This window comes from Cibotium barometz, chromosome 3 (assembly GCF_041138505.1).
Source record: "Cibotium barometz isolate CiBa-2024 chromosome 3, ASM4113850v1, whole genome shotgun sequence".
Classification (NCBI taxonomy): Eukaryota; Viridiplantae; Streptophyta; class Polypodiopsida; order Cyatheales; family Cibotiaceae; genus Cibotium; species Cibotium barometz.
Window position 1 is genome coordinate 62,426,301 of NC_141048.1, and position 24,295 is coordinate 62,450,595.

The 24,295-nt window shown below is 45.2% G+C and overlaps 1 protein-coding gene across 2 annotated transcripts in view; it reads left to right on the forward strand.

Moving 5' to 3' along the window:
* The window catches only part of LOC147640361 (uncharacterized), a 106,185-nt gene that overhangs the window by 18,908 nt on the left and 62,982 nt on the right, over nucleotides 1-24,295 (forward strand). Inside the window, exon 2 of one of the 2 annotated variants that reach the window (XM_086779718.1) lies at nucleotides 23,871-23,966. The exons of the other annotated variant lie outside the window; for it this stretch is intronic. The gene's annotated coding sequence lies outside the window, so the exon portion shown is untranslated. The remainder of the gene's footprint in view (nucleotides 1-23,870; nucleotides 23,967-24,295) is intronic. 2 annotated transcript variants of the gene reach the window in all.

Sequence of the window (24,295 nt, forward strand, 5' to 3'; positions counted from 1 at the left end):
GAATCACAATAACCCTGCACCTCAAGTGGACCTTTACCATACATAAGGCATTTCTTCTGTGTCCCCTTCAAGTACCTCAAAATAGACTTTATAGCATCCCAATGTGCTTTGCCAGGGTTGGACATAAAACGACTGACTACTCCCACTGAATGAGCAATGTCTGGCCGTGTAGCAACCATAGCATACATAAGAGATCCACAAGCAGAAGCATAAGGGATCCCACGCATAGTACTGGCTGCATCATCATCTTTTGGGCAATCATCCTTGGATAGTTTAACATAGGGCTGCAATGGAGCACCCAAAGGCTTAGAATCAGCCATGTTAAATCTATCAAGGACTTTCTGGATATACTTCTCCTGTGAGAGGAAAAGCAACTTCTGTGCTCTGTCCCGTCTAATCCGAAGACCCAAAATATGTTCAGCTGAACCCAAGTCCTTCATAGCAAAAGCTGACTTCAGCTGGTCCTTAAGAGCTTCCAAAATGCTCTTATTCTTCCCTGCAAGAAGCATGTCATCAACATACAGCACAAGTATCACTGGGCTGCCATCTGCAGCAGTTTTAGTATACAAGCAATGATCTGCATGGCTACGATTAAACTTTTGGTTAAGCATGAAAGCATCAAACTTTTTGTACCACTGCCTCGGGGCTTGTTTCAGCCCATAGAGACTACGCTTCAGCTTACAAACCAGATGTTCTTTGCCAGGAATGACAAAGCCTTCAGGCTGCTTCATATACAGCTCTTCATCTAAATCACCATGTAAGAAAGCTGTCTTTACATCCATCTGATACAGTTCTAAATCCAAAACAGCAGTGAGAGCAAACAAAACACGAAGGGTGGTCATTTTGACCACAGGAGAGAAGACCTCCTGAAAATCAATCCCTTCCTTCTGAGCATAGCCCTTAGCAACAAGGCGGGCTTTATACTTAGGCTGGCCGTCAACTGTCTTGACTTTGTACACCCACTTGTTAGGAATAGCCTTCCTTCCTTTGGGCAACTCAACCAAGTCCCAAGTGTCATTTGCATGTAGAGACTTAATCTCCTCCTGCATAGCATGCTCCCACTTGTTTCGGAGTTCACAAGACTTAGCCTCTTTGAAAGTAAGAGGCTCACCCTCATCTGTAAGCAAAACATGTTGCAAAGAGGGATCAAAACGCTGAGGTTCCCTCCGAAAGCGAGTAGACCTCCGTACCCAATGATCATTGGCTGGTTGGGGGTCAATATCGGGAGGAATCATAATTTCAGCATCAAAAGGCTGCGGGTTTTCACGAACAGCCTGATTTTCAGCATATAGGGGTTGCTGCCCTACACCTCCAGGAGCATGAAGCGGCTGTCCAACCTCTTCTGGCTCAAATATCACGGACTCATTATCTTCAGCCCTTTGTGAAGCATCCTGGGGCTCATTTTCAGCATCAATGGGTGGCTGCCCTTGCTGAAATTTGACCTTTTTCTGATCACCATGAGAGGCACAAACATTACGGAGCAGCTTTGCCTCATAAAATACAACATCCCGGCTGCGAACCACTTTGTTGGTTGATGGCAACCACACACGGTAGCCCATCTCACCTTCATCACCGTAGCCAACGAAGGTGCCCTTCTCGGACTTAGCATCAAGCTTGTTCCGGTCTTCCTTGCGGATATGCACATATGCATCACAACCAAAGATGCGTAAGTGGGTATATGAGGACGGTTTGCCAGACCAAACCTCCTCAGGGATTCCACCTTTCAAAGCTGTGTGTGGAGATCGATTGCAAACATGAACTGCAGTTTTCAAGGCTTCTCCCCAAAAATCCTGAGAGAGATTAGCTGTGGACAGCATGCATCGAATTCTTTCACACAGTGTACGATTATACCTTTCAGCCACACCATTTGAAGAGGGACTATAGGGGGGTGTAAGTTCCCTCTTAATGCCATTATCATCACAAAATTTCTGAAATTTAGTACTAACAAACTCACCCCCATTGTCAGTGCGTAAGCATTTAATCTTCACTCCTGTTTGAGTATGAACAAATGCATAAAACTTTTGAAATGCAGCAAAAGCATCATCCTTAGATTTCAACAAAGTGATCCATACTTTTCGTGAGTGATCATCCACAAAAGACACAAAGTACTTTGAACCACCTTTAGATTTAATGGGCATGCTGCATATGTCAGAGTGGACCAAGTCCAACTTTTCAGCCTTGCGAGAGGCACGAGAGGAGTAAGAACTCCTATTCTGTTTCCCGTACAAGCAATCATTACAAAAATCAAGCTTGCTTCCTTTTGCATCAAACTTGTTCAAAGAGGACAAAATGGAGAGACCCTTTTGGCTCATGTGGCCAAGTCTCTTATGCCAAAGCTCCATGTGGGAGCGTACCTCTGCAAAAGCAATAAACTTACCAGACAAAGCCTGACCATGAAGGCTATATAATGTTCCTTTCTTGCATCCTTTTGAAATCAGCCTTGTGCCTTTGGTCAATTTCCATGTGCCATTTCCAAATATGGCCGTGTATCCCAAGGCATCAAGCTGGCCCACAGACAGGAGACTGGTTTTCAAACCAGGCACATACCTCACATTTGGCAGCACAAACTCACTACCATCCTGCAAAGTCAAATTCACGGTGCCCATACCTTCAATATTGCAAGCATGATCATTCCCCAAGAACACCTTTCCTCGGGAGCCTGCAGTGAAAGTTGCAAAACACTCCTTGATAGGAGTTACATGAAAAGAGGCACCTGTGTCAATAATCCAAGTCTGTGAAAGCACATCAGATTCATACATCAAGGCATGAATAACATCTGGTTCTGTGACATGCAAGTTATGAACATCAAGTGCAGAAAAAACACATAGCACATCATCTGAGTCAGACAGTTCCTCTATGACAACACCAGAGGCCACATTGGCCTTGCTCTTGTCCTTTTCGAACTCTTCTGCTTTGCTGGAATTACTCTCTTTTTCCTTCTTTTTGTCATTTGAATGACTGGATTTCTTCTTCCGGTCTTGCTCCATCTTGTAAAATTTGCAATCTGGCTTCTTGTGGCCTTTACGACCACACTGGTAGCATGTAACATCAGACTGCTGGCCCTTGCTCTTGCTTCTACCCTTTGAATTGGTAGTAGTATTTCCCCGCTTGGTCGTCCTCCCTCGTGAGACATTTGCAGAACCGCTAGTCTCTGAGGTCTTCCTCCGGATATCTTCATTGAGAATAGCACCCCTGACTCCATCAAAAGTTAGGTTGGGATTTGTCCCAAGTGACACCACAAGTGTTTCCCAAGAGTCAGGCAAAGTAGTGAGCAAAAAGATAGCTTTCAACTTATCATCAAAAGCAGGCAATCCAGAATCCTGCATCTGATTAAGCACCCCTGTGAAAGTAGTAATATGCTCTACTGCATTCTTAGAATCATCAAGTTGCATATTCATGAGTTTCCTGATGAGATGTACCTGGTTCACTGGCGTGGTGATTTCATAGGTGCTTCTCAGCTTCTCCCAGACGGCATAGGCTGTTGTCAGCCCTTTGAGGTCTACTAGAACCTCATCAGCAACAGCCATCTGGAGATAGGCAACGGCCTTTCTGTTCAGGATTCCCCATTCATCATCTGTCATAGCAGCGGGTTTGAACTGCTCAAGTGCAGTATCACATTCCCGCAGATAGAGGATATTCTGAATCCTCACCTTCCAAAGATCAAACCCAGTGCCTGCAAACTTCTTAATCTCTAGTAGACCCTTAAGATCACTTGTAGACGCCATGACTTATCAAACTGACACTTCAGAAAGTAAGTAATAGCAAGATGTTATGTACCAGATATGGTTTGACTGTAGGATGCTCGTAGATTGATGAAACAACTTCAAGTGAAGGTGACGGCGGAAGAGAATCACCGGATGTCGATGTAAACTCGCCGAGGGGCAGAAAGTTGCTGTCTTTGGTGTTGCTCGAAGATCCTGTCTGCTGGAGGCAGAGACGGCTGCTGCTAGTGGCCGTGGGACTGCTGGCTGCAGCCCGGACTGTTTGCTGGTGGCCTTGGGGCTGCTGGCTGCAGCGTTGGCTGCTGCTGGTGGTCGTGGGGCTGCTGGCTGCAGCCCTAGCTGCTGCTGGTAGTCGTGGGGCTGCTGGCTGCAGCCCTAGCTGCTGCTGATGGCAGCCGTACAGCAGGCAGAGAACAAGACCACAGAAACGCTGCTGTTTACAGCAGCGCAGCACCAAAAACGCAGCACAGAAACGCAGCAATGGAGAGCAAAAAAAACGCAGCACAAGGGGCAGCAAGGGATAGAAGAAACGCAGCACAAGGGGGCAGCAGAGGGAGAGAAAAAAAAAAAAAACGCAGCACTCTAGAAAGAAAAACGCACCATCTTGATGATAAAAAGGGAGGTGTTTGACGCGAAAAACGGAGACGATCCCGTAGTCAAGTGGTGGAAGACACCTCTAACTCCATAGCTTCTGCATACAGCTTCCCTCCATAGCTCTGATACCAGTTGTTGGAGGAGAATGACTCAAACACAAGAGCCTTAGCCAAGGAAGTGCAGAGGAGATAGAGAAGAGTGAGAGTGAGAGAGAGAGAGAGAACTCACACAATGCTCAAGAATATCTTGAATGTCTTATTGAGGCTCAAGGGAGACCTCGTATTTATAGTGATACAAGGGTATGGGCGGGCGCCCAACTTATGGGGCGCCCGGCGGACCAAATACAAAGAATGCCGTTACAAGGCCCAAATGGGGGCCAAATGTACAAGTAAATATATGGCCGCGAAGCTCTTGAAAAGAGCTACGCGATGATCAAGGTCCGGAGGCGAAACTGGGACTTTATACCCAACACTTACTCTTTTTCTGGCTGCCTCTTCTGGACCAGCATCTGCGAATGTCCATGGCATGCTATGCACATGACATCTGCTCAGTTGTATCTGATAAAACGTCCAGGGCTCATGATTCTTCCAAAACCTTTCCAAAAACATAAATACAAAAGATCTTCAAGATAGCTAGTCCCAGAGAATTTCATTGTCTCAGGCTCCATGAGCCATACATGTACACCATGTCAGCCCCCACAAGCCACACATGTACTGTCATGTCAGGCTACACCAGCCATACATGTACTGTCATGTTAGGCTCCATAGGCCACACAGACACACCATGTCAGGCTACACCAGCCATACATGTATGTCATGTCAGGCTCCACATGCCACACATGAATAGTAGAAAAATAGAAGCTGGAAGGAACGTTGTGACACACATCACGGGCCCTCACTCCCAAGGTATAGTATGGTACAGATAGGAGATGAATGCTAACTGTAACTCCCTTGCAAATGAATCCAAAAAACAATCCTTAAACTATTAAGAAAATGCAGCCTTTCACTAGCAAGAGAATCCACATTCACATTAGTATGCTCAACATCATCACGAACAAAAACCAAGTACAAATAGAGAGACTTTTTCATTGCTTTCTGAATTTGTACATGGCTAACAACTCGGATATAATCCCTTGGAGCTCTTGCATCAATAGCCTTTTTCTTCTCGTAACTCTTCCAAGGATTAAGGCGAGCATGCCACGACATACAAAGCAAAACATCACATTGCTATAGAGGAGCTATGAGAAAACTCTCATGATCCAAATAACCCTGGATGTATGTACGAGAAGTTTCCCAATGTAGGGGTAACCTTCACATCTTTTCCAACAAAAGCTTGAAGAAGTATTTAGCCATGGTAGAGTTTGCATACAATAACATCATACATGCATCCATCAATAAAGCTTCCTTTGAAATTATTTATGGAAAAGTCATTCTTCCATCTATCCTTACCACTAAGGATGAGATCTTTGCAGCGGTGGATGAGTATGTGAGGGATCTTAAGACCTCATTTTCCTAGGTGCGGACAGCCATTAAAAGATCCAGGAAAAACAAGGAAGTTGCTGATAAGCACAGGAGGCAATTGGACTTTAAGGAGGGTGATTGGAATTTGGGTTTTGATCAAGTTTGAGAAGAGGCACCCATCTCATCCATCTTCAATCCCAAAGAAGCATCCATATCCTTAGAGATGAAGTTGTATGTGGAACAATCATCAAATAAGAAAAGAGTGGGTTGATCCTTGATTGCTCCCCAAGCCTTGCAGACTTGCCGATCTTGTGGTGCATGGCCGGTGTCCCCCCTGCACATTGGGAACTACGTTCACACAAGGTCGTTTATTGCTTGTATCCTCTCATGGTTTCTTTGCCTTGGGGCAAAGCTCGGCTTTGTGGTCTTTGCTACCACATTTGAAACACTTGCCTTTTAAGAAATAGGCACCCTCACCCCGCCACCATTCGGAGCATCTTGCTTGACATCATTCATACTATTTGTGGCCTTCATGAGGATCTGGCCTCACGGTCCCTTTCTTATTGATAGTGGTGGCGAGCCCACTTGGCACTATAGACTCACCTGTGTGGTTGTTTCCTCGTCCACCCATTGTATGAGATAGCCGTCTCCTCCCAGAGTAGCCAGCCGGAGGAGAAGAGCATCCTCCCCATTTATGCATCTTGACTCTCGCTTCCCATTTGGGGACAAGTTTGTATTTAGCCATTATGGCTGTTTTCTCGGTAACTAATAGAAGGATCTTTTTCCCGGAAATAGGCACCCTTCTGGTCATCCAATAAGCCATAGTTAGAACGGTTGCGCCCCCCCCCCCCCCCCCCCCGCGGGTTCTTTTCAAAAGTCGTGTGCTTAGAATCCTTATTCGGTGGTTGTCCGCTATTTTGCTGAGGTGGGATAGCCTTGTCCCTCCTTTTTGCATTGCTAGAATCAATATTTTGTTATTGTAACCAATCAACATGTAGATGCTCGAAAGAAAGGGTAGAGTTGGTCAACTGTTGCATAGTGCTATAGGGATACAAAGTTACACCCTTTTGAATAATAGCGGCTCAAACTTCTGGTCTCTTCTCGTCGTGTGAGATAGACATGAAAGGGGTAACCCGTAAAAGCACTTTCCGAAAGTTCAAGATGTAAGAAGTGGCCGATTCACCTTCTTTTTGGGAGAAGCTTGTCCCACTCCTGTCTTGTCTGATACATTGTTCAAAGTTGGGAGGCAAAAATTGTGCATCGAACTTTTTTGAAAGCGTCGTCGGAAAGATTTCAGCCAACAAGCAATTACACGCGGGGTTCCCTTCTGTAAACGGCGCAGGCACCCAAGTAGCAATACCAATCCTAGTTTGAATACACTTGCAAACCAATGAGAAATTTTACACAAAATGAAAGCTAACTTCTCTCAACACATCATTGGGGCCGGAACGCCCCTCCCCCCCCCCCCCCCCCCTAGGAACAACTTCATTCCAAGGAGTATTTCTTTAGTACAAGTATGAGGGTGCTTTGCACTGGATTTCCAATACATGCATGAGAACAATACCAAAGAAAATAAGAGAAGCTTTATCCAAGCTATATAGCCGGGATTAGATTCATCTAGAAACCCTCCTTTCTTGAGAGTTCTTCACTGATCCCTTCCACCTTCCAAGAAAACCTTGTGTAAGATGTCTTATCTTCCTTCATGGAGAATCTTGAATGGACCTTTACTCTCTATTCGTGAAGAAACTTCAAATGGCTAACCTTCTTTTACTTCTTGCAGGAGGTAATCCGCCAAGGACCACGAAGCAGTTCATTACCTTGCAGCCACTTTGAGAATCCTCCCCCCCCCCCCCCCCCCAAGATCAGCAGTAGGGAAGATGTCAAAAGTTGAATAATCCACAACTCTTCTTGGAAAGACTCCCTGCCTCAATAGGGTGTGATGCTCTCTTTCTCATCACCTGCCACCTTGTTATGCAAGGCCTAACAGTAGCTTCAATGACCTTACGAGCTTTTCTTTTCCTTGCCTTGTGTTGGTTCATAAGTAACGTATAATGTTCTTGCTCTTTTACCTTATGTTGCAATCGGTTGGCCTCACCTTGTGATGTTTTGTCCTCACTATACCTTGCAATTGGCCAACGGGTCAATGAGTATGGGACAACAAGTACAACACGTACAGCCGGGAGTAGATTTAGCACGTACAACAGGTACGGATATAGCCAGTATGGATACAACAGGTAAGGGTATAGCAGGTACGGGTACAGCACAATACCTGGTTGGCTTGCAATATAGTCAGTATAGTACACTATGTACAACAGGTACAACACGGTAGGTGCAGCAGGTACAATAGCTGTTGCTTGGAGATCAAACAAGCAACTAGCGATTGGGAACAACACCACACCAAAACGATTGAGAGAGGAGCATCGCCTAGTAGCCGCTGCTTGGAGAGGTTTCGCACCAACTTGCATGTGTGTTGATCATGGCGAAAGTGGACTTGGTTGACCAGCTTTTATGAATACAGGTTTGTTGAATTTTTAGAAAGCCACGTATAAATGGAAGTTTCTCTTGTGGAGGTACATCTGGCGGCTACTATTCTATTCCACTTTACACGAGTCTATGTTGCCCAATAAAGTGCCCATAACACATGTGATGCCCAACCTCAATAATAATGTCCATCCACATTTAAATGAGTGTGAACTCAAAAGCTTATAAGTGGGTCAGTATACCCTTTTTGGGCCTCTTTTCACATGTTTTAAACCCTGAAAAATGCAATAAATTTATCAGAAAACACGGGCACTCTAGTAAGCGATGCAAGGTGTCCTTGGCATTACCTATCGCTTCACGCATCCATGCATGCAAGATAAAAATACATCAATCTTTAACAAAAATCCTCTAATGCATTCGCATCTATGAGTTATGCACATGCACGTGTTATGGAAATCCCCCGTTCTCAGTATTTGTACTATTTTGGGCATTCTAGAATTCCCAAATTCCTTTCACATAGGAACATGCCCAGTTTGGTGACACCTTCACATGTGCATAGCCACAAATTGTAGCTTTGACTTCTCATAATACTCCTCATTACTAAAGCGTATCCCAAATTTAGGAAGGAACGCCAAAACTTTGTTGGTGTCAATATCACCCATGAAGTTATCAAATTTGACCGTCTTCTCGCTAGATTTGAAGTTCTTGATCTTCTTCCTAGAGGAATAAATCTCTCTTTCTGCTTTCCTCTTTTCCCCATGGGAAGATGAGAATCTTTGTCCGAATGTCAATGTGTCCGATCTCAATCTTTGTTCCGTGGAGGAGCGTCTTCACTTGACCAGTATTGAGATTCCGAACCAGAAGACTCATGGCAGAAAACTGCGGAAGCCTCGCCTTGATGAGCTGTAGATCAGGGAACTCCCAAAGGATTTGGTCACACCACATGCTTCTTAAACAGATACTCTCCATTCTGGCTCTTGAAGATCTCACCTGTCTTAGCTAAGCAGAATAAACCCAAGGAACGATACTCATATCCCAACTCCTTGGCTTGCTCCATGAAACTTTCCTTTTTTGCTCGACGGGCCTTTTCTTCCACAAGCTTCTTGATATCTGGGTCTACTTGAAGACTCTACAAAAGACGATCCTTCTGTCGCATCTCTTTTTGTAGAGCCTCCATATCAATAGCTATGTTCCCACGAGCTGTTGCTGGTACTAGTGGTGTCCTTGCCACATGCGAGTCTAAATGGCTTGCCATAAAGCTTAACTCTTAATGAACAATGAAGAAAAATTCCTTTTGGACCATCTTCCAATTGCAAAAGTAAAGGAAGCAAGGCTCTGATGCCAATGTAATGTGGGTAGGGTATTTAAGGAACTTTATTTAACTATTAAACAAGAGATTAGCCCCCCCCCCCCCCCCTTTGGTAATGATATATTTTTTGGGAGTTTCTAGTACAAGCATGGGGGCATCCCGAAGGATTAGTGGATTCCACATGGAAAGCAACAACAAACATAAATGGTGGCCCTGAAAAGACGCCGCTTTCCTAGTCACAATCCTCTTCTCCCTATGGAGTAGGCAACACAGTGCTCATGCCAAGGCTCCTGGTGTCTCTAGCACGGTGGGTTTCACCACTCCATGTGCAACACGCAGCCTTACTGATGCACTATGTGTGCGTACCTACCTTTCCAAGCAAAGAGAGTCCTTGGGACAAGTGTGTCATGTGCATCTGGCACTTGGATGCCACGTGGACATATCTGAACAAGAAGGTGCAAGACCTGGAGTCGAAATTGGTCCCATGCATAGTTGGAACCGGACGCGTCCGATTGAAGATTCCAGACATATGATACGTTGGATATCATACGCGTATGGAAAACAGTTTCAGACGTGGCCTTTTTTGGGGAAAAGATAGAGATTACCTTGGAAATGATCAACAAGCAGAAGGATGATGACAGGCTGCTTGCTTTGCAGGAGACTACAGAGGGAGACGAGGAGATTACAGCTCCTTTTGTTGCAGGAAGGATGGGTGGTGCTGCAGCTTCAAGTAGCTCCACTCCTTTCGAGTCCCATGGCGAAGAGGCAACCGAGGATGTTAGTGAAGACTCTGCTGAGGATGATGAGGATGAGGAGGATGAGGATGAGGATGAGGAGGAAGAGGAAGTTGCTGGCATTGATGAGGATGAGGATGACCAGCCTTCAGTATGTGGATGATGAGGATGCATCATGTGTGTGACATGCAGGCTGCAGCCTGAGACTTGAACATGCTAGCCAGTGGCACTGGGCAGTGGGCACTGGGCAGGCTGCAGCTACTTTATGAGTCATCATTTGTGATGCATTTTGGTGTTTGATCATTGATGTTTTGGTGTGGGCCCTAGGACCTAGGCTGTAGCCTGGGCCCTGTAGCTATTTCTTTGAAGTTTCATATTTTTGTTGTAGCTAGTAGGCTGTAGCTACTATTTCAAAATTCATGTTGAACTGTTTGAACTTTGAACATTAGTAACCAGTTGGAACTTGGAAGTTTGAACTTGGAAATTGGAATTTGGAAGTACTAAAGTGTCTCTGAAGTTTAAATGTGTGCAAATTAAATTGTATATTTTCTCGTCTTTTTTCATGGAAATTAGGGTCACGTATGGTTCAGCCCCAGGGGCTGAACCATACTCCAATCATACTTCCGTACACGTATGCGTTTGCCGTATGGTCCCGTATGGAAAAAACTATGGTCCCATGTGAGCCCAGTCCGGGTTGAGTCAGCTAGGGTTCCACTCTACATGTCCACGGTCAGGTGTGCATTGTCCTGCACATGAAGTCGTGCCAGTCCGTACTGTGAGTCTCCCTCTGGAATGATGACAGATGACCTGAGTGTTTGGTTTGCACCTAGATGCCAGGCATCTCTAGGAAACAGCATGTAGGTTGCATGTAGAAGGGGTCCAACCCTTAGGGCACCCCAGAGGAGATCTTGTGTGGGCATTGGGTAGTATGCTTATGCCACCCAAGAAGGGCCAGGAAGGCCCTAGGCCTTGCCCACCAGCCCATAGAAGGGCTGGGCAGGCTGTCAGCCAGCCGATAGGCCCTAGAGGCCAGCCCAGCGAGGCGCCCAGGCCTAGGGGCTGCCCAGCAGCCAGTCGGCCAGGGCCAAAGTGCTGCTAGCAGCCAGGCGCAGTCATTGAACAGCAGCCAGGGGCATGCGCAGATGGGCAGCCGGCCAAATAGTGTGAAAATGATGCATTAAAAAGCATTTAATTGCATCTGGACCAGGTTGTGGAGATAAAAACGGGCCGACCCCTGTAGAGACAGCTGACCAGCATTGTTTGTCGGTATAAATACCACAGGCAGAAATCAGTCCATTTATCTTATAATTCACAAAGGGCTTGTGTATTCCAAGGGCCAGGATAGCCATGGGGAGTGCTCCAGCCAAGGAGGTCAAGAACCAGTTTTTATTTGCAGATTTACATCATTCTAATAAAGCAAATACACCATTCGTGGTGGGGGCCCTACAGAGGGTATTCGGGACCCAATACTGTGTCCATTGCTCTCTCTTTCTCTCTCTCTATTTTTGCACATCTCTCTCTATGTTGTGCGCTATCTTCGTCGTGATTGATTACTGAATTTTGAGCATTGAAGTTACCGATTCTTCCACCGAGATCCCTCTGGTATCAAAGCCTTCTTCAAGTGAAGATTCAGCCAGAAAACCAGAAAAAAAGAAAGATTTTTTTTTTCTCGCTTGTGTGGTTGGTTTTTAGACTCTGGAGGACCACCCCTTTCGGTGTAACTCTTGTCCCTAGAAGGACGGTTGGTTTTTATACCCGGAAGCCTCTGGAAAGTCTCCCACACACATAGTGGATGGTTAGATTGCGTTCCGGAAAGGAAGTGCATTTTCCCGCTATGGCGAGCTTTGATGAAGAGAGAGAACAACGAACTTCGGAACAAAGAGCACTAGGCAATCCTTCGAGGGCGAATGATGTTCATGACATGTTCGAGACGACGATGCGAGCACTTGCAGACCAGAGCACCAAATTGGAAGAGCAGAAGATGCAGATCTTGGCCTCGGAAGTTTGAACCCGTTTTCCAACCCCTTTTTGTCCATCTCCTCCTCCCTCTCCTTTTGTTTCTCGGATCCTGATAGCATATCCTCTACCGCATGACCCTTTTGAAGGGTTACGACCGTAGCCTAGTTCGACGCTCGAGTTGCAGATGCGAGCAATGGAGATAAGACTGTGCGGTAGCATCCCGTGTTGTTGCACAAGACGACGCTAGGTGACGCGTGGAGCACGAAAGATTGCTTGCGGCATTAGATGCAAGAGTGACACCATTGGCTTCCTCGAGTCATCCTCCCGAGAGGATGAACTTCAATAAGTATAATGATGGTAAACTCGATCCCATAACCCTTTATTCTTGGTTGCATCAATTTGAAGCTTATTTTGCTACAGTTAGAAAGAATGATACTGACAGAGTGATCTTGGCTAGTTGGTATTTGGAAAGTGAGGCCATTCCTTGGTGGATCCAGTGGGCTCATGCTCACACCAGATTAGGTATGGCAGCTTATGTTTGGGACGAATTTGTCCTCGATCTTAAGCTGTAGTTTCTTCCGTCCCATTACCTTGAGCGACTTGAAGACGAGTTCAGGGGGGCGCATCAAAATGCGCAACCAGTCGTGCAGTTTGCCAATAAAATTTCGAACCTATGTTTGCAATTGGATATTTCTGACAAGGACAAGAAAGGGTAGTTCCTTTATGGCCTTGAGATGCAAATCGTGCATATGTTTCGGCCAACAACCTTCAAGGATGCAGTCTCGCTTGCACAAAGTGCTGAAATGAAGTACAATGGTAGAAAGCCCAAGACTTCCCAGCCTTCCACTCCCAAGGCACCCGCCTCGGGGGGGAAGTGCCAGAACTAGACGGGGTCTTCCCTAGGACAGAGCACGGGAGCCTTTGGCTCCAAGAACTTGACCAACCAGGGTAGCCAGATGGCTGGTTGCTTTCTCCCAGAGCCTGACAGGGCTGTTTGACTTGTTTTCTGGGTAGATTTTGCTTGTTTATGGAGCAGATTTTGGGGCTGATTTGAGGCTCAGTTTTTGGGGCTGTTTTGGCACGGAATTCGGGGCTGTTTTGGGCTCTGTACTGGGCTGTTTTATGGACAATTTATGGGCTGATTATGAACTGGTTATGGGACAGTTTATCGGATGGCTTTTGGTGCTGTGTTTGTATCTTGGCACTGGGCAAGAGATTTGTGCTGATGCTTTGTGGAAAATCCGGTACCCGCACCTTGGTATCTTGTAAAAGCTTCTCTCTCTAAATAAAGAAGTTCCTACAGGGCGCCGGCCGTTTTGGCTCAGTGCGTTGTTATTGTATTGTATATGGTTCTACCGCTGTGTTTTCATGCTCTGTGTTTGGTATCTAAAGTGTTTGGTATATTTTTGTTCCGGGTCCCGCTGCCTACTTGTGAGAGATGGCCAAGCAACTAGAGGACAGCTTGAGATCCATCTTCCTTTAAAGATTTGAAAGAGCTACAAATAGGAATACAACTGCTTTTCTACCAAGGGGCTGAAGAGCTGATTTTTTGGAAAAAGAGGGTCTATTTAGATAAGATACTTGCATCTTTGAAGAGGCCCATTTGAAAGAGCTACAAATATGAATATAACTGCTTTTCTACCAAGGGGCTAAAGAGCTGATTTTTTTGGAAAAAGAGGGTCTATTTAGATAAGATACTTGCATCTTTGAATAGGCCCATTTGTGCTAGCATTGTTCCTTGGTCCTACGTAGTAGAGGGCCATCATCATTTATCACCATGGGTCACCAAAAAAATCAATTTAAGCTGTGAATCAATTCAATTTCTTGTTAGGATTGGGATAATTGTGGTCTTTAGGGTTGAGGCTACGTAGGCCTAAGATAAGGATGATAAAAGATGTCCATGGCTGTGGTGTAGATAGAGAGAGAGAGAACAAAGCTCCAGAGAGATTGTATTCCATGTACAATGTAATGCTTATGATTGATTTGATAACCTTCAAACTACAATGCCTTTTTATAGGCTGAATGCCTTATCTTTCTCAACACTCTTACTCATGGGGCAATGGCACTTGGCTAAACCAATGACATCATTGCTTACGCACATAAACACACTAGCGGCTATAAGCCTTTGTTCACACACACACACACACACTTTCACCTCTAAGAGGTGTTCACACACATGAATTTGGATTTTCCCAACAATAACTCAGTAGTACTAGAACCCCTTCTGTCCAAGATGTGTCAAATCTGGAATAATTCAGAGTTCACATCGCATTTAATTATATTATACAATGATGTGTTTGAAAAGCTTGCTTTGGCGTAACATTATCACTGTCTGCAAGCTTGGCTTCCCATGACCATGATCGTTGGGGATGGTCATGGGGTCATGGACCTGCAATTCTCCCCTTTGGAAAGTGGGTCACCACCAAAGTACGTCTCGACTTTTCAAGGAGCAATTGCGTCCCCATGACCATTCCCTAGTCCTTTGTCAATCTTTCACTCTTTCATCTTCTGAGTGAACACAATAGCTCATCCCCCTCCCCCCCCCAAAAAAAATTACCATCCTTGTCTGAGAAGAATTTCCTCACGCATAGTTCCTGCACGCATCACATAAAACTTTCCTTCCAAGGGATTATTTCCAATGTGGAATAAGGTTGTGATTGTGCCTAAACATTGACAAGAGTCCATGTATCGACAAGAGTCAATTTTTGGGTGAAGCTTGTTGGGGTGGTCATTCCTAACCACAACCGAGCAGGTTTCACTTCCCAGTCTTCTTCTTCAATGTTTACTACTTGGGCCATGTTGACCATGATGTTTTTTCCTCGAAGTTTGGTTAGCCTCTCATTGGGCGATTTCTTTCATCTCTTCATACTGTGTTTTTTGTTGTTTTTTTGTCATGGATGGCCCTTAGTGTGGACTCAATGAGTGGGCCATAGTAGCATTTTAGTTTGCTATCATTGAAATATCATGCTATCTTGACACCATCGAGAGTGTTTTGATGCGCACCACGCCTTTCGAGGTTATCTCAATGGACTAGGAAAGGTCATAAGCCTTTGAGCTTGAGTTTCTTTTTGTGGTTTTTTATGCTAAAGAGGAGGACCATGTCTCCCTCATTCATTTGTTTGTCCTTAAGTTGGTTATCAAACCACTGTTTGCGCCTTAGTTTTTCAACAATCATATTATAGAAAGTGAGGAGGCATGTTTCATCAAGCTTTTCGAGCTCAAACATGCAACAACCGAGGACATTACCTGTGAGTTCTTCCTTTAGTGCAATTTGCAAGTTGGGAACCAAGAACTCCATAGGCATATGACTGCTTCAATACCATAGGTTAAATTGAAGAGTGTTGCATTGGTGGTGCCCTATAGGATGTTCGATAGGCCCAAAGTGCACGTGTAATTTTTGTTCCCGACCCCGGGTGTCACATGCATGTTGGAACTTGGAAAATATATTTATCATCTCCAGATGGTCTACATGAAACCTAGCATGCTTGTACTGGTCGTTTCTATGAGGCCCTGCATTAGAATTTATCAGAACTAGCAAACATCATTTAGTTTTTTTCTAGCATTTTTATGAGTCTTTTAGGCTATTTATGGCTCCGATTGCAGTCAGCGTGTTGTAGTTGGCCGACTTGCTCATATATGAGGTATATAAGGGTTTTGACCCTTCTCCTAATTTCTTATCTCACTTTTGCATATCTGTTGGAGGTCATTGGCTGTTGCAACAATCTCTTATGCTTGTAAGCACCTACGGGCTTCCCTCGTGCTCATTTTCAGCAATAAACAACTGTCTACAGCCTTCTACAGTTTGTACTTGGGCCTACATCCTATGTTTTCTCTTTCTTTCATGGTATCAGAGACAAAGTTGACCAGCAGGTAGGAAAGTGCTGCGTTTTTTCTTGTTGGAGCAGAGGCTTCCTCAAGAGTGCTGCGTTTTCTGCATCTGAAGCTTGGGACTGCTGCGTTTTTGCTATTGGAGGCTAAGGCCCTCTTCTAGGTGCTGAGGACAGGGTTCCTGAGAGATTTGCTTTCTCTATTTCTGTTTCCCACCCTCCCTCCCTTTCAACCATCTTGCTTCAGAGAAGGTTTCTTGCCAGAGGACATGGCTTCAGGAGATTTCTCTACCTGTTGATACTCTAGTACCTTCATAGCCTGGATCTCTTGCTCCCACTCCCCAGGTGGTTCCTCTTTCCAATCTTTCTTCTCTGAGTTTGTCTCTTCTACTGCTCCCACCCCCACTCATATACCATCCTACACTTCTCCCTAAGTCAGTGAGTCCATGAAGCTTACAGCAACCAACTATCATACTTGGTTTTTCTACACTCAGTTATTGCTAGAAGGAGCCGGTGTGTGGATGTCCATCTCCACACCTCACTTGGTGGACCCTGCTTTGAGAAGCATATTGGATGCTTGCGCCCGTCTTATCATCATCCAGTGCATGACTCCGTCTATACAGACACAGTTTGTCTCTACCCGGAGTAATGCTCATTAGATGTGGACGGAGATCCAGAGGAGGTATGGGAGAGTTTCAACAGTGAAGATTGCCAAATTGGAGTCAGATCTGGAGAAGATTACAATCAATGAGTTAGATAATATGGTTGAGAAGATTGGAGAGTTCACCTGTATCAAGTTGCAGCTTGAGGAGTACGGGAGCACAATCAACAATCCAATCCATAAGCTTCTTGGAAAATTGCTTGCTTCCTTTGATTCTTTTAGGGATCATATTTACTTCTGTGATCCTCTCCCCCCTTTTGAGAAAGTCGTGAGTTATCTCCACGACAAGTGCATGCTTCACGGAAAAGGCAAGTCAGAGTTTGCTTTTGTTGCCCAGGACAAGGGCAAAGGCAAAGGAAGGAAACTCCAACAACAACAACAAAAACAAAGGCAAAGGCAAGGGTAAACATGATTCAAAGGAGTCCGAGGACAAAAGCAATGAATGTGATTACTGTGGCAGTGTCGGAATGCACAACGGAAATATGAGACAACTGCTGTAGAGAACAAAATGCAAAAGAGAGAGAAAGAGAAGCTGTATAAACTCTGCTCTATACACAGGATCCGGTACAATATAGGAGGTGGGGGCAAGGGTGGTATTTATACCACCCCCTATGCTGGTCGGCCAGCCATAAACGAGCCGACACCAGCAGCTGATGTCCAACAAAATCAAGTCGGCGAGGACAAATATAGGCGGTTAGAGCAAGGCAGCCCCCACGACCAAAAAAATAGGAAAAATATGGGAAAAAAGATAAGAGCTCCTAGGCGGGCACACCCACAACAAAGGCCCTTTGTGAGCACTATGGTACAGATAGGAGATGAGTGCTAAGAGGCAGGATAGGTCATACCGAAGCTTGATGCTTTGCTCGTCTCGTGATTGCTCTCGAGTAGGCAAAGCTAAGTATAAAGCCCAGGATGCTTCCAAAGCATTTGACAGGGACAACACCAAAGACAAGGGCAAGGACAAAGTTCCAGAGAAGGGATCTACGAAAGTAGCATACATGGCAGTCACAGATTCATTCCCTTCTTCACAGGATTCACTCCTCGTGATCATAGAGGTTACTTCTCCAGAAGAGGTCAGTGACACACCTAAAGCGGTAGAATGGGTTGGTGATAGTGGTGCTTCTGTCCACATGACCAATCAAGCCCATATCATGGAGGACTACTAGATTCTCTCTTCTTCAGTTCACACCGGCGACAACTCCTCGCTCCGTGTCACCGGTGTTGGTAATGTTTCTTTGGGTTCCTCTGCCACCTTACATGATGTTTTATGTCCCACGGATTTCCAAAAATTTGTTTTCAATGTACAAAGCTTCTTAGAAGGAACTTGGTGTGTACTTTGATGATGAGGTCATTGAAGTGATCGGTCAATGGAGTCCATGATGGGGGTCTCTACCAAATCACCAACTTTACTTCCCAGCTCACACTCACTGACTCCCATATTTATCAGCTTTTCTCTCCCGTGATGGCTTTGGTGTCTGAGGCAGATACTTCTCTGTGGCGTTCATGGTTTGGTCATGTAGTATGTACCCATGGCTGCCTTACAGAAGTTCCCTTCTCAGCAGGTTGTCAGTGGACTACCTTAGCTCAGGTCTCTTTCACACATTTGCTCATCTTGCATGATGGGCAAGCATCATCGAGATGCATTTCCAGAGGAGGCCACTCATCGAGCAACCCGAAGACTGGAGCTTATACATGTAGATCTTGCTGGACCCATGGAGGTGAGTCTCTTGGAGGGACTCGATATTTTCTTCTTCTTGTGGATCGCGAAATTTGGGCATGTTTTTTGGCTCGCAAGTCAGATGCTTTTGCCAGTTCAGGACTTGGATCGCGATGTGGAAAATGAGTCTGGGGGTATAGTTTCATTTCTCCGGATTGATAATGGTTGCGAGTTTGTACCGTTTGATGACTTGCTTGCGTCGAACGACATTCACCAACAGACCACAGTTCCTTACACTCCCTAGCAGAATGGAGTTGTGGAATGGAAGAACCGGACTGTAAAAGAGATGACTTGTGCTTTGTTGCATCATGCAGGTCTTCCCCCTGCTTTCTGGGGTGAAGCTGTGGCTACCTCAGTTTATCTCATTAACCGTTCTCTCACAAAAGCTGTTGAGGGAATGACTCTGGAGGAGGCTTTTACAAGACACAAGCCTTCTGTATCTCACCTATGTGTTTTCGGTTGTGTTGCTTATGTGCATGTTCCAGATCAGAAGAGGACCACACTCTCACCGAAGACAAAGAGGATGATCTTCATAGGCTACAGTCTGAGATCCAAAGGGTACTGCTTTTGGGATCCAGAGGTTGATGACATCATTTCTTATGATGCTCGGTTTGATGAGAGCTTGTTTGGCATCGACTCCTCTCCACCTAATGCATGTCCAGATTTTTTGGATGATCCATTCTCGGCAGATGTTAGTGATCTTATACCTCTTCCACATCCAGCTCCTCCTCCTCCTCCTGCTGCTGCAACTCCTGTGCCAGTTGCTACTTTACAGCCACCAGTTCCTGTTGCACTAGCTTCTGTGGCTCCCAGTCCCTCTATGAGTCTTGCTTTGACTCCGGGATTACCCCCACCAGTGCTTACTTCATCACCTCTCCTAGCAGCATCGGATGAGTCCTCTACTGCAGCTTGATTTTCTTCTTCACGCTTTAAGAGGAAGGCTGCCCTACCACGGTGGGTTCTGTCAGAATATGCAGCGGAGATGATGACACAATCTGAGAACACGAGCAAGTGCATTGCAAAAAAACACAGTAATGGAGAAGGAGAGAGAGAGGCGTGTAACTCTGCTCTATATACACAAGAAAATCCCGAATAACTGATTACAATAAGTGGGGGGCCATGGGGCCATTTTATATGGCCCCACATGTGCAGTCGGCTAGCAGTAGGACAACCGACAGCAAGTTGAAGGCCCATGACCAGCACCAGCTCCCGTTGGCCAGCCCTAGAGAGTCGGCTCTCATACGTGTGGATTCGGCCAGTATCTGCACTAAGTCGGCCAGCTACAGCAGACTATCTGGGGGCAGAGAGTCAGTCGACCACCATAAGGATCAGCCAGGAGCCAAAAAACAACCTCCCACATTTGGTAAAAAATAGGGAAAAATATGGAGAGTGGGGAAAAATGAGAAAACACCTAATCCGGGCGGGCACACCCACAATAGAGGCCCTGGTGTAAATGTACAGACAGGAGATGACTTCTAACACCCCCTCTCAGCTCCTGGATGTGGAATCAACCCCAGGGAGCTGGAGTGCCACCGGAGCAAAGCCTGAGATAGAGACTTCGTGAAGAGGTCCACCGCACTGTCCTCCGTCGAACAGAACTCTAGCAAGATGTCATCAGCAACGATCGTTTCACGAACAAAATGCCTCTGGATGACCATGGGTTCCTCCAGTGGAAACCCAATCCTGCCAAGTAACCTCTGCAACCTCACCACCTCGCAAGCATCACCACAAGCAGCGCGGTACTCTGCCTCTATCGACGAGACAAGGCAATAGATGGCTGCCTCTTACTGCTCCATAAAACTGCTCCCGAGCTAAGGGAAAGACTGTAGCCTGATGTCAAGGTCCTCGTGTTTGGCTCTCCTCCCCAATTTGAGTCACTCCATCTGTGGAGTCTGACTCCATCCATCAATCCCCCTCCTGTGTAAAAGAGTCCAAGATCCTTCGCATGCTGCAGAAACCACAAGATACGCAATCCTGCCTCCCAAAGAGTCCTCTGCAAACATGAGCTCAACAGCAAAGCTCCCGTCCAATCTGGTATACATCAACCAAATCAATGAACCATTCTGCTTCCGAGTCAAGGACGCATCATACTGCTCACAAGGATCAACACCTGTTACGGTGGGATCCCAAGTCCTGGAAACCTGCTGAAGACCACTCAAGGCCTTTGTAAACCTGTAAACCACCCCCTCTGAATCCGAAACCACAAAACCTGGAGAATGTGCAACTTCCACCTCCTTCTGCAAGTAATCAACTGCCACCTGCCTAGCTTTCCAATAGGTCCCTGCGGAAAGAACTTCCTCAACTACAGGAATTTCTTTGTCCCGAATGTTACGAGACATCAGAGCATAGGTTACCTGTAAAGTTTTCTCTTACTGACGAACAGAAGAACTACCGACATCTGTACTGGAAAGTTCCTGCCAACTGCTGCCATCATCTGGCAAGCTATCCACCATCTGGTCCGGGAAAGCCTGCCCTTGTAGCGTATCCACACTTAAGTGGCCATTACCAGACTGCCACTCATCACAAAACTGAGGACCTGGGAGAGAGAGTGCTGAAAGTTTGTAAACTCCTGAGAGTCAAGAGGAGGCTCCTACATAGCCGCAGTGGTGGCAAGCCATGGAAGCAGAGATGTCCTCTATTGAGAGGAATCACACTTGGTCTTTGGTGCCACGTCCTTTACATCTACGTGTGATTGGTGTTAAATGGATTTTCAAAGTCAAGTTTCATGCAGAGGTACTTTGGACGAGTACCAAGCCCGCCTTGTTGCTCGAGGATATGCTTAGAAGGCAGGTGAAGACTTTGAAGAGACATTTGCTCCTAGAGCCAGTTATATCAGCACCATCAGGATTGTTTTGGCTCTGGTTGCACTCTTCAGATGGCCCGTATTGTAGATGGATGAAAAATCCACTTTTTTGAATGGAGATTTAGAGGAGGAAGTTTATGTTGAGCAGCCTCTTGGTTTTGTGGTTCAGGGACATGACACACGTGTGTATATTTTGAAGAAGGCTCTCTATGGCCTCAAACAGGCCCCGTGCCTGGTATCAGAAGATTGATGCCTTCTTGTTATCTCTTGGGTTTGAGAGGTCATATGCAGATAGGAATCTCTATGTACTTCTTTCTGATGGGGATATTTGTGTCATCCTTTTGTATGTTGATGACCTCATCCTTTCTGGCTCATATAATACTGAGTTGGTTACACAGGTTCAGTCCAAGCTTTCATATACATTCGAGATGATTGATCTTGGTCTTATTCATTATTTTCTTGGGTTGGAGGTTTGGCAGAAAGATGATTGTATCTTCATTTCTCAGAAGAAGTATGTGAAGAAGCTGCTCTGTCATGTGCATGAAAGATGCCATGGACATTCTCAGATGCTGGTCCAGAAGAGGCAGCCAGATAAAGAGAATGAGAACAAGATAGAACCAGGATTATGGAGCACAGAGTGCAGATTAGCTATGGACTTGGAGAAGGACTAGGATGCATTGTCGACTGCATGACAGAGCTGTCGGCTGAGCCAGATAAGGATCCAGGAGCTGTCGGCTGAGGTGGCTGTAGGCGCATCTATATTTATGGAGTTTATGATTATTTTGTCCAGTAGGCTGGCCGACTGCTGGTCGGCCAGCACTCCAAGAAGTCCAAGAGACTATAAAAGGCCAAGGTGCTCATTGTGGTCGGCCAGCACTCCAAGAAGTCCAAGAGACTATAAAAGGCCAAGGTGCTCATTGTGTTACACCATTCAACTCTTTAGGAGTTGGGTCCTTAGGGGCCCAGCTAGGGATAGATTTTGGTGATGTTCACCTTTTTATGAAGGCAGCCAAGGGTTGTAGATTAGGAGTACCTTTTTGTACTATATGAAATATACTGAATTTCCAGCATCTCTCTCTCTCTCTCTCTACTCTCTCTTCATGTCCGCGTTTTGCATCAGCATGTTTCCAGTAGTGTTTAGGGCTGAAAGAAGACTCCCAGAGCTTCTGTGTGTTACATGCTGTCACTTTATGGGTTGTCAAGCTTGACACCTCCCTCTTGTCCCATGGATCCCAATGCCAAGTTATCCAAAGAGGGTGATACACCCTTGGTGGATTCCACAAAGTACCGGTAGATTGTTGGCTCATTGCTTTATCTTTTCAACACCCGTCCAGATATCTCCTATGCTATGAGTATTCTCATCGAAGGTCTCATTGGCAGGCAATTTTGAGAGTTCTTCATTATCTTTGAGGTACTTTAGATTATGGCATCACCTATTCCAGTGGTGCTCATATTTTGATTGGACAGGCTGTATTGATACTCGGAGGTCTATATCTAGATATTGCTTCATGCTTGGTACAGGATTGGTTTCTTGGAAGTCTCAGAAGTAGAGGATTGCTGCTGCTTCTTCCAGCGAGGCTGAGTACAAATCCTACCTTCTCTCCTCCATTGAGGCACTTTGGATTCATCATATTCTGGAGCATTTTTGCTTTACCGACACTTCCCCGGTTACCATCTTCTTGGATTCTTAGAGTGCTATTGCTCTAGCTCAAAATCTTGTGATACGGGGACGATCCAAGCATATTGAGGTGCATTATCATTTTGTACGTGACTGGATCGAGCTGGGACTTCTTCGGGTGGCCTACTGTTCTATTTGCTACTTCCCTTAGTGCTAGGCTTCATTATGGTTGAGTTTGCCCTGCATCTCCATGGGTTGACTACCATGAGTATATAACATGCACGTTCCTACAAGGTGCATTTGGGCATGTTCTTGGATGCATCTAGGTATATATATATACTGTTCTACCAAGGATAATGTGGTTGGTCTCTTCACCAAATCACTTTTGAGAACTACTTTGGACAATGGAGATGTTACTTCAGCGTGCTGGTATTGGACCGCCCCTCTGGTGCTGAAGAGGAGGTGTTGGAAAATATATTTATCATTTCCAGATCATCTACATGAACCCTAGCATGCTTGTATTGGCGATTTCTATGAGGCCCTGCAATAGCATAACTAGCAGACATCATTTAGGTTTTTTCTAGCATTTTTATGAGTCTTTATGGCATATTTATGGCTCACGACTGCAGTTGGCCGACTTGCTCATATATGAGGTATATAAGGGTTCTGATCCTTCTTCTCATTTCTTATCTCACTTTTGCATATCTGCTAGAGGTCATTGGCTGTTGCAACAGTCTCTTATGCTTGTAAGCACCTACGGGCTTCCCTCGTGCTCATTTTCAGCAATAAACAACTGGCTACAGCCTTCTACAGTTTGTACTTGGGCCTAAAACGTGTGTTTTCTCTTTCTTTCAGCGCATGCTCGTCCAAGGTGAGATGTGGACATGCTTCTTCCCATTGGCTAGCTTAGAGGTCGTGTACGTGCGCGTATTGGATTCATGTGTTTGTAAGGGATATTGTGACAGTTCATTGTATTATTGTCCAGGCGCCCAACGAGCAGCCAAGTGTGGATAGAGTTAGTGGATTATTGTGTCAACACACTTAGTTGGACATTATACTTCATGATTGGACAATCTTTGAGGTAAAGTTCCCACTTTTTGTATTCTTGTCTTTACTTGTTTTGTTTTAGTGAATTAGTCATTTATAGTTTGTTTTGCTAATTAGTCATTAAAAATTTGTTTAGCTTGTTTGTTAGAAAATTCTTTTGTTGTGGTTCAATAAATAATTTGTGTGTGTGTGTGTGTGTGTGTGTATGTGGGCGTGGGTGATTTAGTTATGTATTTGTCTATTTTTGCAAGTTATTATTACTATTATTATAATTATTTTTTCTCGGGTGTCTATTAAGTATTTTTTTTATTTTTTTTAAAAAAATTTGTTTGTTTTTGGTGATTCTTTTCTTTCTTTTAAAAT